This window comes from Melozone crissalis, unplaced genomic scaffold, assembly GCF_028551555.1.
Source record: "Melozone crissalis strain CALT ecotype California unplaced genomic scaffold, PUWL_Pcris_2 ptg000090l_1, whole genome shotgun sequence".
NCBI lineage: Eukaryota > Metazoa > Chordata > Aves > Passeriformes > Passerellidae > Melozone > Melozone crissalis.
Genome location: NW_026535867.1, coordinates 1,246,852 through 1,263,852, shown reverse-complemented (window position 1 = coordinate 1,263,852; position 17,001 = coordinate 1,246,852). Strand labels below are relative to the sequence as shown.

At 42.0% G+C, this 17,001-nt stretch overlaps 1 long non-coding RNA gene across 2 annotated transcripts in view; it reads right to left on the bottom strand.

Annotated features, from left to right (window-relative positions):
• The window catches only part of LOC128947153 (uncharacterized), a 39,227-nt gene extending 27,043 nt beyond the window's left edge, over nucleotides 1–12,184 (bottom strand). Inside the window, exons 1-3 of one of the 2 annotated variants that reach the window (XR_008484031.1) lie at nucleotides 12,108–12,184; nucleotides 10,650–10,755; nucleotides 6,971–7,158 (exon numbers count right to left, since the gene is read on the bottom strand). This is a non-coding gene — a long non-coding RNA (uncharacterized LOC128947153). Of the gene's footprint in view, nucleotides 1–6,970; nucleotides 7,159–10,649; nucleotides 10,756–12,107 lie in introns of those variants that run through there. The other variant, XR_008484030.1, reaches the window with a different exon arrangement.
• Nucleotides 12,185–17,001: the final 4,817 nt, after the last annotated feature.

Here is a 17,001-nt window from a genome sequence, read left to right as displayed (position 1 = left end):
ACAAGACATTTAACAAAATGATTTTTAATGGACTTTTTTAATAATACCTGTTTAGTTATTTAGCCATTAAATTTTTTGCCTGGTCTTGTTGTTTGGTTCTTTATTCCCTAAACCTTTTGATAAATTTCTGTCCTAACCTCTGACTGCATTAAATGTGAAGAGCCTGATGGACACAAAATCTACACTTTTTTCTTTTCCACTGAACAATTTCAACTCTTACTGCTAATTACAAAATTCTGGCCTGAGTGCCACTGCTGTTACTTAATGTCTGTGATTTTTAGAACAGCTACAAATTTTTCTTAAACTTCATTTTTTACACCATACTGCTCCCCCAAAACCTTACAGATAAGTTTGATTTAATTCTAACCACCTAAGAATTTTCCATCTTCCCGGCTTTATATCATCCATAGGTTTGTCACCTCCTCACCATGTTCCAAGGCATTAATTAATGAGACATAAAACACAAGGAAATGTCTGTGGGACAAAACCTTCTTCTATCTTGAATCATTAAAATGAAATAAAACCTGAAGTAATTGTTGAACCAGTCATAAATCAGCGATATATTTAATTAAGTAATTCACCTGGCTCCAAATTCTCATGAGTTTTCTAGGTTTTGCTGAATCAAAGGAGCTACAGGAGACTTCTTGGAAGGACTGCTACCTTTTAAAGGCTTCAGAAGTCATTACAAGCACTACTTCCACTCTCCTCCATTCCCCAGCCTCAGGAATACAAAGCAATTCTATTTTAGGCTGGGATTTCTAGGTCTGTTTACAGAGGAGCAGGGTTGGGGGGGGGGGGGGGGGAAATATTTCTTCTCACAGCCTTTGTTAAATAAGAGATTTACGAGATATTTTTGCAAGAAATTAACAGAATCATAGAATTGTTTAGGCTGGAAAAACCTTTAAGGCCATCAAACACAACCATTAACCCAGCACTGCCAATTCCTCACTCAAACATGTCCCTGTGTCTCAGATATCTGCAGGGACAGTGACTCCACCACTCCCCTGGGCAGCTGTTCCAGTGCCTGATCGCTCTTTCCACGACATTTTTTTCCTAATATCCAATCTAAACATCCCCTGGTGCAACCTGAGGCCGTTTCCTCTTGTCTTGTCACTGTTACCTGGGAGAAGAGACCAACCCCACCTGGCTACAATTCCCTTTCAGGGGGTTCTAAAAAGAATTAAGGTCCCCTCAACCTTCCTTTTCTTTGGGAACTAAAATTAAGAAAATCAGGGTTGATGAAGAAGAAGATGATGACTGATGAAGACTGATTCTTCTCCCATCTTTGAGAGAGATGAATGTCTTAGGCTATGAGGAAACATCGCCCCAAAGCAGCTGCTGTGTCTGGATGCTGCAGCTCCTTGAAATTCCACAAACCATCAAACAGAACCTCCTGCTCAAAAACATCTTCACCATGGCCAACAAAATCTTACACCTTTACAGACTGAAAAATTGAACAGCAAATACCCACATGGGAAAGAATTTGAGAAAACAGAGAGTTTAAAAAGTTGTCAGTTCTTGGCTGGTCTCTGTAAAGGATCATATGAATGTTTATCTGGTGAGGAAATATATATTAAACTGAGTGACCCTCTCAAGGCTTTTGCCACCAGCAAGATGACACAGCACACCACTTCTGGATGCTGCAGCTCCTTGAAATTCCACAAACCATCCAACAGAACCCTCTGCTCAAAAACATCTTCACCATGGCCAATAAAATCTTCCACCTTTATAGATTGAAAAATTTAACAGGCAAATACCCACATGGGAAAGAACTTGAGAAAACAGAGTTTAAGGAGTGGTCACTTCTTGGTCTCTGTAAAGGATAATATGAATGTTTATCTGGTGAGGAAATAAATATTAAATTGAGTGACCCTCTCAAGGTATTTGCCACCAGCAAGCTGGCACAGCACAGCCCACTTAGGGTAGCCCAGCTTGCTCTGACTGAACAAACAAAAAAACTTCTTCAAATTTCAAAAAATAACCCAGTCTGGGTCAATGGAGAGAGCATTGCTATGTCTATGTGTTTGATATGCTGCTAAATATTCATTCCAATTAGAAATTGTTTGTGCACAGGGTAAAGCAACCACAGACATTATGTTTACATGTGTCAGGAAACACCAAGATGGATCAAAATTAAAAAAAACTCCACCTGTAAATTTGATGATTAAAGGTAAAACTGCTGTGAAGCAAAGAAACAACAATCAGAAAAACAAAACTAGAAAAGAAGGCATATCTAAAAGTTGAAAAAGCAAATTGGCAAAGGTTTCAGGGTCTGAAATTAGAGGAGCTGGAATTTCTGTGCATTCTCAGGAGGCAGCAGGACCCAAGGCTGAAAGAGGTGATGTCAGAAGTTGTCTGTGCCTCGCCACTGGCTCTAGAGAGACCTGATAAGCAATTTCTGATTTGCTTTGGGCCCTGGCTTCCATCTTATCAAAGGTTTCACCAGAGTTTACAACTTTCTTTGTGAGCAACACAGACTTCTTACAACCAAAATCTGAATCAAAGGCAGCATGTGACTTTCATTTTGACTTCAGAATTATTATTATTTTCATTATATAGGGCTCAACCACCTCAATTATCAGGAACACTAAGAACTATTCACATAAAAACTAACAAGTACAATCAACTATTTGTAAGGAAACAGAGAATAATTACAGTGCCTGATACCTTCCCCCAAAAAATGAAAAATTCAAGTAGAGTTGATGATAAAAAGGAAAATAAAAAAAAGGTATGTGTGCACAAGCTTTGTAATACTGAAATAAACAACTTGTTTTATCAGAGGATCTCGTATTAGAAAAATGTAACTGAAATAGTTTCCAAATAACTGATTCCACTCAATTAAAAAGAAAAACAAAACCATACAGCAGTGCCCACTTTCTAAGACAACACTGGAATAAATAATTGCTTGGGAAACATGCTATGGCTGGTGCATCCCCTTAACCACTTAAGGCCACACACTACAGCTTGAAATAGGATTTTAAATAGATATGAAAGCCTAACCCTCTATGTTACTGGTGAAGCTCATCTCCACAGTGCCTGGTAACAAATTCTTTTTAGAGAACAATCAAACCTTGCTGCTATCTGTGCTGACCCAAATCCCCTTCAGTGCCTGACTGCCACTGGTTCAGCTTCATTACCTCACTATATTAATTACTGGATAAAGAGAAAACCAAGATTTTTCCTATATTTCTTCTTTCCTTTAGTATAACATTCTACCATGGAAAATTAAAAAAAAGAAATTACTCTGTTTTGCTGTTGTTGAACGAATGGGAAGACTGAAAGCCATTCAAGGTAATCATCAAAATAACTGAGCTAATGACAAGAATGATTCCTCTCCCATCTTTGAGAGAGATGAGTGTCTTAGGTGGTAAATAATTAGGTAAATAATTAAACTTTTCTTTCAAACAGACCCTACTGCCCTAATTTGGTAATTTACAAAAACTCCATATAATTTTTTTGCATGATTCTTCATTTTATTTCAGAAAAATATGATTTTAGAGGTTTTTTCCTCTAAACAGAAGAATATTTTAGTCTCGTGTTTTAATCTGACTCTCAGCTTAACAGGCAACTATGGAAAACTTTGTGGGACAATCTGAACTTTAGCAGGAAACAGACACTTCTCCATGAAACTCTTAAAAATGGGTTTAGCTGGTATTGTCTTTTCATGTATTTTTTATCTTAGTATCACTGAGGAAAAAAAAGTGACCTACAAAAAATCAGAAAAATCAGATCTGACAGTAACATATAGGATGTGTATATTCAAAGGCCAGCTTTGACTGAGGGAGGCCAGTCTGCTTTGTTTCCCTTGTCAGTGAGTGTGGACAGAGAAAACCTCCCCCAGCAGGTAATCCAGAGCAGAAGCCAGCTTGGGGTGCTGCTCATCACCCACTGGGGAAACTGAATTATTGTACAACCCCAGGAACCCAAGGAGACAAATATTCCTGGATTAACCCTTGTGTTCCCTGCTCCATCCCCTCCTGTGACTCCTTGTAGGGCGCAGCACAGTGTTCGTGCTGATTTTGTTGTGTTCACACCAAGATTTTCCATTGGGAGACTCTCCTTTGATTTCATTTATTACTGGGTTGGAAGGCTACACAAGCCTGGTTTTATAACTTCTAAATACTTTAATTATTTAAATGCCATTCTCATGTCTAATGGTCAAGTTGTTGTTTATTCTGAATAACCTATTCTCTCCAAGTTCTTACTCAGTTCAAGTCTGACATAGCTTTAGTCCTTCTACATTTGGATAAGGAGCAAGCCAAGGTGTAACCTCTCCATTTTTATAGGAAAGGAGATTTCATCTTCCATGTTGAAAACCTGTATTTTTCATTTTACAGTGTCGATAAGCATTTTATCCTGAACCAAAATTCTCCAGTTTATTTTTGAATATAGGTTTTTAATTCAGTCCCTCTCAAGAGAAACTGCAAGGTATAACAAGTGTCCAACTTACTTTGAACAAGGACAGAGGTACAGCTGAATGCTGATACTCCAGAACTAAGAATATTAATTCCCTTATATAGGCATTAAATTCCACATATCACACAACCAAAAAGGCTGAAAAAGACCTCCTAGATCAGAGAGTCCAACCTTTGGACAATCATCACCATATCAACTAAACCACAGCAAGAAAAAGAATGTACCAGTGTTCACTATACCTCTACTATACTAAAGGTATAGTAAAGACTGGTACATTCTCCAAAGAAAATTGAACCTTTTTTGCTTTGGGAAGCCATCAGGCCCAAGAAAATAAAAAAAAATCTGTCCTTCTCAACATGTTTTCCTCACCAATATTTCTGTTATGCATCTGGAGTGGCATTTGGTCAGCATCTTCTGTATGGGACTGCAATTTTTCTTCATTTTGCATATCAATAACCACGTTAAATCCAGCCAAAGATACATCTGTCCTCACATTGTCTTTAGCAAAGGCTGGGAGCAGAGGTCTGGGAAGAGCACCAGGACAGGAACAGCATGCAGGGATGGACTTTGGGATCCCTCTGCAGCCTTCAGGGACCAGTCTCTGTGTTCTTCTAAGCAAGAGTTGGTGCTTTTGCACCGAGTCCACACCCAGATAATCCTGCAGCGCATGCAGTGGCTCACAGCTAAACTATGCGCTATGAAAAAAATACCACCTCTTGTTCTGAATCTGTCACCTGATAATTTTATTTGATCCCCTCTGGGTCTTGTACTACAAGAGACTCTTAATGAACATTCCCTTTACTTTTTTTTTTCCATTACACTCCTATATCGATTTTTATCATTTTCATCTTTTGCTGTTTCTTCGCCAGTTTGAAGGTTCTCAATCTATTTAATTGCCCTTTATCATCACTGCCACCCATTTCTAGTTCTGTCATCTCCCCCTTTTTTTTCCCCCCTCATTTTTCCTTTAAATCCAGGGCTCAGAACAGCACTCTGAGGCCAAGACAAAAGCACAGGCAGTTTACAAACTGGCAGAGCAGACTTCTGCTCTGTGAGCCATTTTTCCCTAATTTTTCTTTTTATTTTGACCAATCCCAAACACTTGATCAATGCTTGGATCTGGCATGATAAACTCTCTACAACATCACTTCCTTCCATGCTAATAACTTCAACAATGGCAGGATTGTTCTCCTGCACATGCATTAATTCATAGCACCAGCAGCAAGCTTCAGCCCCAGTTACCGAGCATGACAAGCTCCCACTTGGGTTCTTCATAATTGGCTTTCATTTATGCTGCTCTCATTAACTTAGAATCATTCTGCACTCTCCCTTCCAGATCACCAAGGCATGCTGGTGTTAAACTTAGCACAGATCCATGAGTAACTCCATCCATCCCTTCTGTTAAACAGGACATTTATTCATCTTTTGGCCAGCAGTCTAGGACAAAAAAAAAAAAAAAAAAATCCTCTTATGTCAGAGCAGTTTCATTTTGCTCAGCACCTTTGGTGAGTCGCTCTCACAAGACTCCCTGAAACCCCAGTGTTGTGCATCAGCTAAATCACACTTACTCACAGCCTCAGTGAGCAGTGCCTTCAAAGAACTCCACCAGACCTGAGAGACTGTTCTGACTCTTTCCTGGTACACCAAACTGTCCATGAATGCTTCAGGTTTCTCCTCCATGGTATTTACCAGAAAACTGGCTGCTATGAATGCCAGTCAAACTTGTCCTGTTCTTTCCCACAGGCTTTCTGGAAGCCTTTTTAAAAACTGGCATCACCTTTGGCACCCTCAGCTTCACTGCTGCTGTGAACATTGTTATCTCACATGCCTTTAGCTACAGGTGCAATATGCTTTGAGCTTTTTAGAGTTTTGTTATCTGTTGGACCATTGGCCATCCCATTTCTGATTGTTTTGAAAGAACTTATGACAAGTTCCTCTGCCTTTTACAAATAATCACATATCAGGCTTTAACTTGTTTTACTGTATATTTCTTGCTTATTTTGCATGAATTTCACCCTTATAAAATTTTTGAAAGAGTTTTTGCAAAGTATCTTTCTGTTCCTTACATCTTGCTCAACCATGCTAAATATCCATCAAAACTTTTTTAAAGAGTCAGAGAAGCAGGTTTTAAGAAATAGGCTTTTTTTTTTTATCTCTCCAGAATGGCTGCAAGCATTTTATTCTCTTGACGGGTCCTCTTACCAGGCTGTCCACAGGAACCTTAATCAATGTCCTGCTTGATACCTTCTCTATGGCAGATGTGGACTGTCAATAACTCACTGCAGAACTAAGCCATCAACCCCTCCATTTTACATTCCACTCTTCCAACATTTCCATAGAAACCCTTCCATTCTGGTCTGCCAGCCTGTCCTTCTGTGCTCCTGTCTAAACAGAGCCTAATTTTCCAGCATCTTGACTGTTCTCTAGATGCCCTTCATCAACTTCTGCCCCACACACTTCAGCCACAGCCAGTGTCACCCTGACCTGTGTGCCTTTCCTCAAGCAGAACATTGGGATCACACTGCAGACTGATGCTGCACAGCTCTTTATTTATTCCTTTTTCCCATGGAATTCATGTGCTGCTTCCAGCACTCTTTTGGGAGCCTTTGTGTCACCAGCACTTCCCCACCATGAGAAGACAGCCCAGACTCCTGCTGCTGTGTGCCACTTTGGCATGTGGTTGGGAGGTCACCAAATGCTCCCTTCCAGCACTGGTTACAGCAGGAGATGTCTCTCCATCACCTGGAACCAAGACCATACAATGGAATTTTTAGGGCAAAAGGATGCTTGGCCATCACCTGACAGCAAGGTCTCATCTACAGCATGAGATTTTTTGGATATAATTTCAGGGTCATTTCTCTTTTGCAGGATTGATGTCCTGCTGCATTACAGCTCCAGTGGCAGCCTCCCTGGAGACAGAGGTGGGAATACCTGCTGGGAGGTTTGCTTTACACATTTGCTAATTGAGAGTGTTTTCCTCACAATTTGCATGTTGTGACTTTCACAAGAGTTCAGTTGCATTAATCTGCAATGAGCATCTTGCAGTGTCATAACTATCCCTCTGGTTTAACAGCTGCTTTAATACTGTTGAGGGCAAGTAAATGCTTCTTTTTATGTTGTTTTTTTTTTTCTAACTGGAGATCTGATATCAACCTCTAGACAAAAGGTTTAGGCTAAATGGCCTCAGACACACTCTTTGTGTTTTAGGCTTATTCTCACTGAATTCCATTGAAATTTTCACTTTGTGTCTCTCCCTCCAGAGACTTTGATTCAGACTGTCCTCATCCTCCTGGAAGACACTGGTTTTCTAAAAATCTCAAAACATTCTAGTTATTTTCTACAAATCCATCTTTAATTCTGGACTGGTTGGTGCTTGTGAAAGTTTAAAGTATTTATTTATTTTGTGAAATGCCAATAACATCTCTGCCTTCCATTCAGCATCTTTAATCCATTCCTCAGGCTCCCACAAACCATTTTCAGGACAATCCTATGAAGTAAAGAGTAAGAAAGTTTAATTTTTCTTGTGTAACACTCTGGTATCATTAACAGCCATTTCCCATAACTGCTGGGCAATCATGCTTTATAATCTAACAGATCACAGCCACTTTATGATAGCATGAAAGGACTGATTGTGCAAGCCCTTAAACACTGCTTCCCTAGGACAACAGAACACAACCAGCCACAACTTTTAGCTCAAAACAGAAGCACAGAATTATTTTTTTTTTTAAGATGCAGCCTCTTCTGCACTGCTGAGGTTTGAGCTGTACCTACAAACACACCCTTCACCAAATCAAAGAGCATTCTACATAACCAAGACTTGCTGATTCAAAGTGGGACCTCACGTGCTTAGATGCCAAATTTAGATTTCTTACTATGAATTCTACTTTCAATTACCCCAAGTCTGCTGCATTTTGTTGGCTCTGATGTACACAGCTTTCGACACAAAAGAAGTCTTGAGAGCTTCCACACACACATGCTGTCACTGCTGTATTTATAGGCAAGATGCTCAAACATTTGCATTTTATTGTAAGGGGTAAATTGTGCCATACAGTACAGAAAAAATTCAATACTGATTCACAAAACAGCCCTGATTTTTCAGCTGATAGAAAATGGTTCTAGTTCCCTTTCCACCATCAAATCTAATTTAAAGTAACCCACTGTAGTGCAAATACATCAGATACTCAGTAATCTCCTGTAATGGCAGGGAAATTCATCACAAATTGCTGAATGTTATGAATCATCTTGTGAACACATAACTGCCATACACTGAAAAAGGCGCTCTAACAAGTGATTTCATTCATTTATGTCAATACTTCATAATTAGCACAGAGAAGTGTCTGTAAATTGAACTCTTGAGCATCACACTGCTTAGTTACCATTTTTTAAAAAATATTTTCAGCACTTGATGTAATGGAAGACCCCATTAAAATTTTGTGCCGATGACAAATGGCATTTTTATTTTCTCTTCTAAATGTGTTAGCAGAAGCTAATGAACTGAACAATGTTCAACAAAGCCATAAGCATATGCTGACCTGTACTACATAAACAGTTCCATTGACTTTATCAGGGATATTAATGTGAGTTTTTGATGGATATTCAAACCCTGTTGCTCAATAACATATAATAATAAAAGAACTATTGGTTTATATGGAAGTTAGTGCTGGTGCTCATTCAGAAGTAACAGCTGACAAGACAAACATGACAGCCAGATGCTTAGAAGAGCTCTCTTCTGCACACCAGCCTGAAGACCCAGATTTAGCCACCTTTTCATTTGTAAGTGAAGAACTTAGAAAGCTTTGCAGGGTATTCTATCCAAGGCACACAGAATTTTGAAAGCATTATGATGTACCCAAAACCAGAGATCAGGGTCTCACTATTCCCCAAAAGACACTCAGCTTTTCTACAGAGACTTTACAATTTTACAATTTCAGGGCTTGAGTGCCCACAAAGCCATACCTGGACTATGGTTTTCTGGCCACTACTTTAAGCACTGGGTGGAAATAATTAATAATTTCTACTTGGATTCCATGATCTCAAGATGCCAAGTCACTAAAATTTAACAGTTTAGTGGTGACAGCTGGTCGGTTGTGCCTGTGGGGTGCACAGCCTTGGCCCATTTTAACAGCAAAATAAATAATTCTCTCTGCAATTTCCTTTGCAATTGGGCATAGCCCAAACCATGCCCAAGGCCAGCTCCTGCACAGGGGCTGACACAAGGTGGCTTGGTCATCCATGGGAATCTGCAGTAGAACCACGTTCTCTCAGGAGCAGCTGGAAGGTTTAGACAAACTGCTCTCCTAGGCCAGAGAAGGAAGTGCAAGACTATAAATATCCCCATGATCACAGTGATAATTCCACTTTGACGCTTCTTACCAGGGTAACTTCCCACTCATCAGTTCTAAAAAATCCTCAAGCCCCAGCTTTGAGTTTGTCTCATCCTCCATGGCTCCCCAGGAATGCAGAGCCATGGACTAATTTGCACAGGCTGTGCACACCAAGGTAAACATGCAAGAAAAGCTTTGCCTTACTCTAATGTTGCTAATTAATGACCAAATAATTATTAAAATAATCTAGTATTTCCCTGTGCTTTGAAATAGGAGACCTAATCTTGAGCTCTTATTACATACTGCTTATTTTTGCTTTTATTTCTTAATTGAAAACAGTGTTGCCTTTTTTTTTAATTTCACAAGATTTAACCCTTAACAAGGTATACATATCTCCTCTGGACACTTATTTGAAATTACATGTAATTTTTAATTACATCTTCTTAGTTCTGCAATTTTCCTCACATTTTCAGTCCTTCAGTGCTCATTAAAAAACTTCACTGATAATACATCCAAAACACCCAGACATGCAAACTTGTCTCTTGCATCTAAAGTTTCTCCTTTTCAAGAATATCCAGGCCTGTAACTGCTGCTAGGTTTATCAATACAAAATGTATTTATTTAAAGGGATAAAAAAACCCAACTTCAGGCTACTTAGTGTTCCAATTCTCAATAGATACAATAAACCATAAAAAGTAGGAAAATCCCACCTCTCCTTCCATACCGCCTTTAAAGTATTTTTTCTCCTTTTAGTAGTCAAATATAGATTTTTCCATGACATTTTGATTAGGCTCTTACTGTGAACACATTAAGTGATAATTGGTCCAAAAATACTTATTGAGGCAGGAATATCAGCATACAGTAAATACCAGGAGCACCATAGGCAGCTGCATGAATCACTTCACATACCTGTGGTTTTCCAGGTTCCTGTGCTTAGTCATGAGTACACTCTTCATAGTCTCGTACACAGAGCACAATTTCTGCCAATTCTTGTTCTTGGCTTCTACACTGCCACCTGTAGTCACACAAGAGAAATTAGCAATATTTTATGCTGCAGATCCTATTTAGCACAATGTTTCATCTCCCTTGTTTTTCTAGGCAAACATTTTAAAGCGTCCCCTTTTGTAAAAGGTGCATTTCAATATTCAAACCCAGTTATTTACATTTTTCTCTTTAATACATTTGAAGAAAAAAGAAAGAAGAATTACCACCAAGCAATCCCAATTAATTTTAAACCAAGAGGACACTTAAAACTCTCAGACTCTTTGCAGATTTTTATTTTATCCTCCTTGCTTGGTGGACACATCATAACCTTGACAGAGCAAAATGACTTCTGAAGTGGCAATGAAAAAAAATCTGCACTTAATTCCTTGGTAAATACAAAAAAAAACCTAATTGGATTTGTTCTTCCATCTGAAAAATGAACATAGTTTTACAGAAAGATAATATCCATGCTCAGCTTGGTTACCTTATATAGGTTATAAGGAAATGTATGCAAATAAAAATTGCTAGTATTTGAAAGCAAATACTTCTCTTATATCTCATAGAAATAACAGCGATCTTGAACTTTTTTATACAATGAAAACCATTCAATTTATTCCAGGCTTAGTGCACTTTGAGCAATCTGCCACAGATAACAATTTACAACAAAATAAGACCTAAACACAGTACACCCAGAGACCTCACGTTAATCCTTCCCTGAAAATGTGAAAAAAACCAGAAGATTCACGCCTTCCTAGAAAAACCGAAGCTTCCTGGTGCTCAGAGCACGGGTTTCAGCGAATAGCGAAGTTTCGGAGTACGAGCTCTGGGGGAAACCTGGCTTTTGCACGCACATGCCTTCTCCTTTCCCGCAGCTCAGAGCCGCTCACCATCCCTGGGAGCCCGAATGCTCCCTGGGAACACACTCGGGAGTCGGGAGCGGGCAGGAACAAACTCGGGAGGCTCCGGGCGCCCGAACCCTGCGCTGCCCTACGGTGAAACCGCGCACTGAATGGAACAGAAACCGAAATCAAACGCGATTTCCAAGAACAAGCTGGTCTTAGAAAAAGAAAAAAAAAACCCAAACAAAAAAAAAATTACAACAAACAAAAAGCAAACCTGAAGATGATATAATAAAGAAATAAAATTCCCAAGCGCCGACGCACACGTCCAGGTAGCGCTCTCGCCTTCCCAGCAGCGCCGGCCACTCCCGGACGGGAGCGGCTCCCCCGGGACGCGGTCACCATCCCAGCCGGGCTGCGGCCGCTCAGGTGCGCCGGGCACCGCCCCAATGCCACCAAACCATCCCCAGCCCGAGCCCCCCGAGCCCCCCGGCCGCACTCGGCTCCGGCGCTGGCCGGGCGGGAGCCGGCGCTGCGCACCCACCTGCGCTGGCCGGGCCGGTGCCGCAGCGTGAGGCGGCGGCTGCTGCTGGCAGCGCGGCTCCCCCGCTCGCTGCTCTCAGTGCTGCCGCCGCCGCTGCCGCCGCTGCGCAGCCCCGCGGAGCCGCGCGTCCCGGAGCCGCCGCGCCGCCCGGGATTCCTGCGGGAGGGCGGGCGGGAGGCAGCGAGGGAGGCGGCGGCTCACGGCTGGGCACAGCCTCCCGCTCCCCCGCCGGCTCTGCCTGCCTCCAGCCCCAGCAGGCACGTTCTGCCGCACGGCGCCCGGGCGGACCCGCAGCGCGCACCTCCGGCCCCTTCCCTTCCCTTTTTATCGCGGGGCCGCGGCTCCCGCCGCCGCTCCCGCCGCCGCCGCTGTCGTGCGGGGGGCTCGGCATCCGCGCCGGAGCCGCCTGCGCACGGCCGGTCCGCCCCTGCCGCCGCGCTCGCACCGCCCGCACCGCCCGCCGCCCACCTGTCCGCGCCCCGGGCCCGCCGGAGCCGCCCCCGCTCCGGCCCCGCTCCCCGCAGCGGCCTCCGGCACCGCGGGGCTCTCTCTGCGGCTCCCCGGGCTCGGGGCTCTGCGCAGGAAGGGAGGGAGGGAGGAGGTGGCGGTGACGCTCCCGCGCTGCCACAGCCGGGCCGCGTCCCACCTGTGCCCGCAGCCCCCGCGATGTTCACTCGCTGCCCCCGGATGCCCGCAGCCCCGGGATGCCCGCAGCCCCCGCGATGTTCACTCGCTGCCCCCGGATGCCCGCAGCCCCGGGATGCCCGCAGCCCCCGCGATGTTCACTCGCTGCCCCGGGATGCCCGCAGCCCCGGGATGCTCGCTGCCCCCGGGATGCCCGCAGCCCCGGGATGCCCGCTGCCCCGGGATGCCCGCTGCCCCGGGATGCTCCCTCGCTGCCCCCGCGCTGCAGGAGCTCCGGGTGCCTCCCCGCTCTGCCGCCCAAATGAACGAGGAGTCTTGGCCGCTCCAAAAGAATTGACGTGCTCAGGAACGTGCTGGAAGCCCAGTTGTTGATGGGTCTCTGGCAGCTGGCGTTGGGAGATAACCTAGAGGGAGGTGGTGGGCTCGTAAAAATTTGAGTTGCGGTGCTTAAAAATTTCGAGGAAAGCAGCAGGTAAATAGAGGAAAGTGTTAGGGAAATGTCTGTGTTGTAACTAAAACTGCAGCTCAACTCGAGGTTGTGCACATGCCGTCTGAGCTCTCGCACTGGTGGAAGAACAGCTCATCCTCATGAGCACTCCTCTCATCCTCCTTTGTCGTGTGTATTTGCATCTTGGAAACATATGATGTATTTAAATTGTTGAATTTGTATCTTTTTGTTCAAATGGATGATGTTTGCATTGAAAGTGTGCCCTAGCACAACCCAGTAAAGGAGCCTTGGGAGGAGTTGGGTGCATTGGTGCAGCGTCACACCAACTGATACCATTTTCAAATTCGTGTAATAAAAATACACTGCGTTCATTCTTCCCACAGCAATAGGTTCCGCTTTGTTTAAGACAATCTTTACCTTTCCCAAATGTTTTATTCTATCCTAATATTTTGGGACCCAACTTTTTCAAGGTAAGCCAGAAATCCATACAGTCATGTTACAAACTGTGGTACCACCCTGTAGTCTAGACATGTTAAGAAGTATGCTACAAAAATAAAATCGCTTCTCTTCATCTAGTCTTCTGCAGAATTAAAGTTATTTTCAGTTCCTCTTCTTACATCTCATAAGTGAGACACCAGACTACCTGAATATTTAATGAGTAGTAAACCAGAATTCTGTAAAAGTAGCAAATATAACACACATATTTTGATAGCAACATACACAAGTATTTATCTGAGAAAAGTTTGTACAGTTTAATTCCACTAGATTAATAAACAGCAATTATATCTAATCATATCTGCAGCCATTCCTAATGTAAAAATATCAAAACCAAACAAAGCTTACACTAAAAAAAAGTATAAATTAACACAGTAAAGTTGAGGATAAGAACTGATACAGGCATGTAGAAATTGTTTTTTTAATGTACTTCATCCAAGAAAACATTCCTTGTCTTTCCCTTCAAAACCTAACAACCTAGTGGCACATTGGTGCAATAATTCAGCAAGCAATGTGAATATTGAAAATGGTTGTGCCACAGCTCTGCTTAAAAAGGCATTTGTTAGACATACAGAACAAGCTTTTACAGCTGATAAGTAATAAAATTTATCTCTAGATTGTGAGTTTATCCTCTTTCTTTAGAGCTTATGATACATGAGACAAAATTGTTAAGTTTTTCAGTTTTATCTCCTCATCTAAATTTCTATTAAATGCAACTACCAATATACCAAGAGTTACCAACTGGTGAATATCATATGAAATTCCATAGTTATCCACAGTGAGGTCTGCCCATGACTTCCAGGACTGTGTCTGTTCAAACAATACCTCAGCAATAAAAACCACATTGACATGCCTCCAGTGCAGAAGAATTCATTTTCCACTAAGCCTTTCATAAACATAATGTTTTGTCAACAGGTGTCTTTCCTATAACTGTTACAAATGTATTAAATGCTGGTAGCAAGTTCTTGTCTTTTCACTGAAGCATGGCCAGTGCACAGACTGTTCCCTCTGCGAAAGAAGTCATTGTTCCTTTCAGCTCTTACACAACACTGCTGTTAAATCCAGCCCATCACAGGAGAAATGCTCTCTCAAATCTTATTTTCAAACCAAGAAAATAAGCATTTGGTCACTTAATAATGACTATTAATCAGACACTATCATACTTGCCTTGAGTGTGTGAGATGAAGAAAATTAGATCAGTCATGCACAGACCCTTTCTTTCACCTCCTCTCCTCTCTACCACCCACCTCCCAAACAGATCTGTCTTTTTTTCTTCAGCAATTCAGGCTTGGGAGAATAAATTCCATTGTAACAATGATTCAGAGACAAACCGAAAGCCAAGTGAAATATTGTTCTCCCAAATCTGACAGGAAAACTTATAGGATGGAAACACCCAGAAGATAAAACCCAGTTCTCTTATAATATGCTCCAGAAAGCATTACTTATCACTGTCCCCTCATTCCCAAAATATATACATCAACTAATGTGTTGCTGTAGTACTGAAAATTTCCAGTTTTCCAGATGATGAGCTGTGACTCAGTACTCCTACTGATACATCTCAATGCACCATCCATTTATTTTATGTGCTGGTAAATCATCTCTCCTTCCACCAGAACTTGCTAAGAACCCTCCTGCAGGTCTAATCTGCCACACCATGTCCTGCCCTGCCCATCTGGGACCAGATCAGGTGAAATCTCTTCTGCTCCAGTATTTTTCTGGTCTAGCTTCTTGTTTTAGTTGCTACCAAGTGTGCTTACAGCTCTAAGAACATGCAGGTCATAATCTTAAACTTTCCAGGCTGGACTACACCCTTGTTGTCTCTGGAAATCTGAACAGTGGGCGCAGGGATCTTGCACTTTGTGTCAAGGGAGTTTGTAGAAACTACTTTGGAGAAAATATGTTTTGTTTTCTATACAACCAAAACCCCTTCTAAGAGTCAGTGAGGTGGTGAAGCCAATTTTGATCCATTTATCATCAAAAGAATGACTTTGGTCTACTCTAAGGAAACCAAAATTTGGCATAATAAAGGCAACAGCTGGTTGAGGAAGAATAACAGTGTGGGGTCTTTGATATTCACAGATGAATGCAAACAATCAAAGACAGAGTTAGGATGGCACATGATGTTTCTGAGTAGTAGTAAGGAGTTAAAACTGTTTCATAAGCCCATTTATCAAGAACCAATTTTCTTATAGGAAAACCATCCATTGCCTGTAATAACAGCAAAAAAATACCCTATAAAACATTTAGTATGCAAGAATAGTGTGCTAATGAGAAATCTGTGTTAAACAGTCCTTAGGAACTATGCAAAATGCAGTGCAAGCAGCTGGAAAGTTCTCCTAATTTCAGGGAGTCCTCTTGCCTCAATTTGCTGTGTACACTGAACATCAGCACGGAGCAGTGAGGGTATTTTAATACCTTCAAATTCTGTCAAAGCTCTGCAACATTCCCCAATGGGCATCAGAGACAAAAACAGGCAGACCTACAGAGTAAAAAACCAGTTCTAGTTAAAACTATTGATTTAATTTTAACATCAGCTTAGAGACATTCATTAGCCAGTGAGCACTGAAATTTGCACCAGAGAACTTCAGAGCTGGAGAGGAGATGAAATGCCCTGACATGGGATTCAGAAGAGCAAAGGAAATGAGCTGGCAGTGGGAAGGAATTGCTCATGGTGGTGGTGGGAGATGTGTGGCCAGACTTCTGCAAGGCTAAGGAAATGTTATAATCCTGCACACTACATCTGAGCAAACAGAACTACAAAGGCTCTGTCTCCAGCCAAGCCAGGAAAATCCAGGAGGCAGCTGATCAGCTCCCCCAGAACAAGTTCTCCCTCGAAGAATCTGCTTTAGCTGAAATCATTGGGAATGATTAAGAGTTGCCTATAACAACAACCAATTTCCTCACGTTACATCTTTCCTCCCCAGTAAAATTATCATCCTTCTAATAATAGGATCATCAGGAGCCTTTTTCTCCTTCTTTGGAAAAGAATAGCTGAGAGTTATGTTCAGTCATAAGATGTTAACAAAACCTGGACAGCATTTTAAGGCAATAGGCTGTTTCAATTTGATGGTGTTACAATCATTCCAAGCTCCTTGTTTTGGAGTTAAAAACTATCCAACCATCAGGACAAGAAAATGAGATTTTCCTTCACGTCAATTTATTCGTTACCAACTATTTCTGATCTCTACTCAATGAATATGATAATGCCAGCAACCATCCAGCTTGAGCAAAGTAAGGCTTGAGTGTCAATTCCATGGAAACACAATCATTTAATGAAACCCTCCCACTTCATCTACTGAGCTTTAA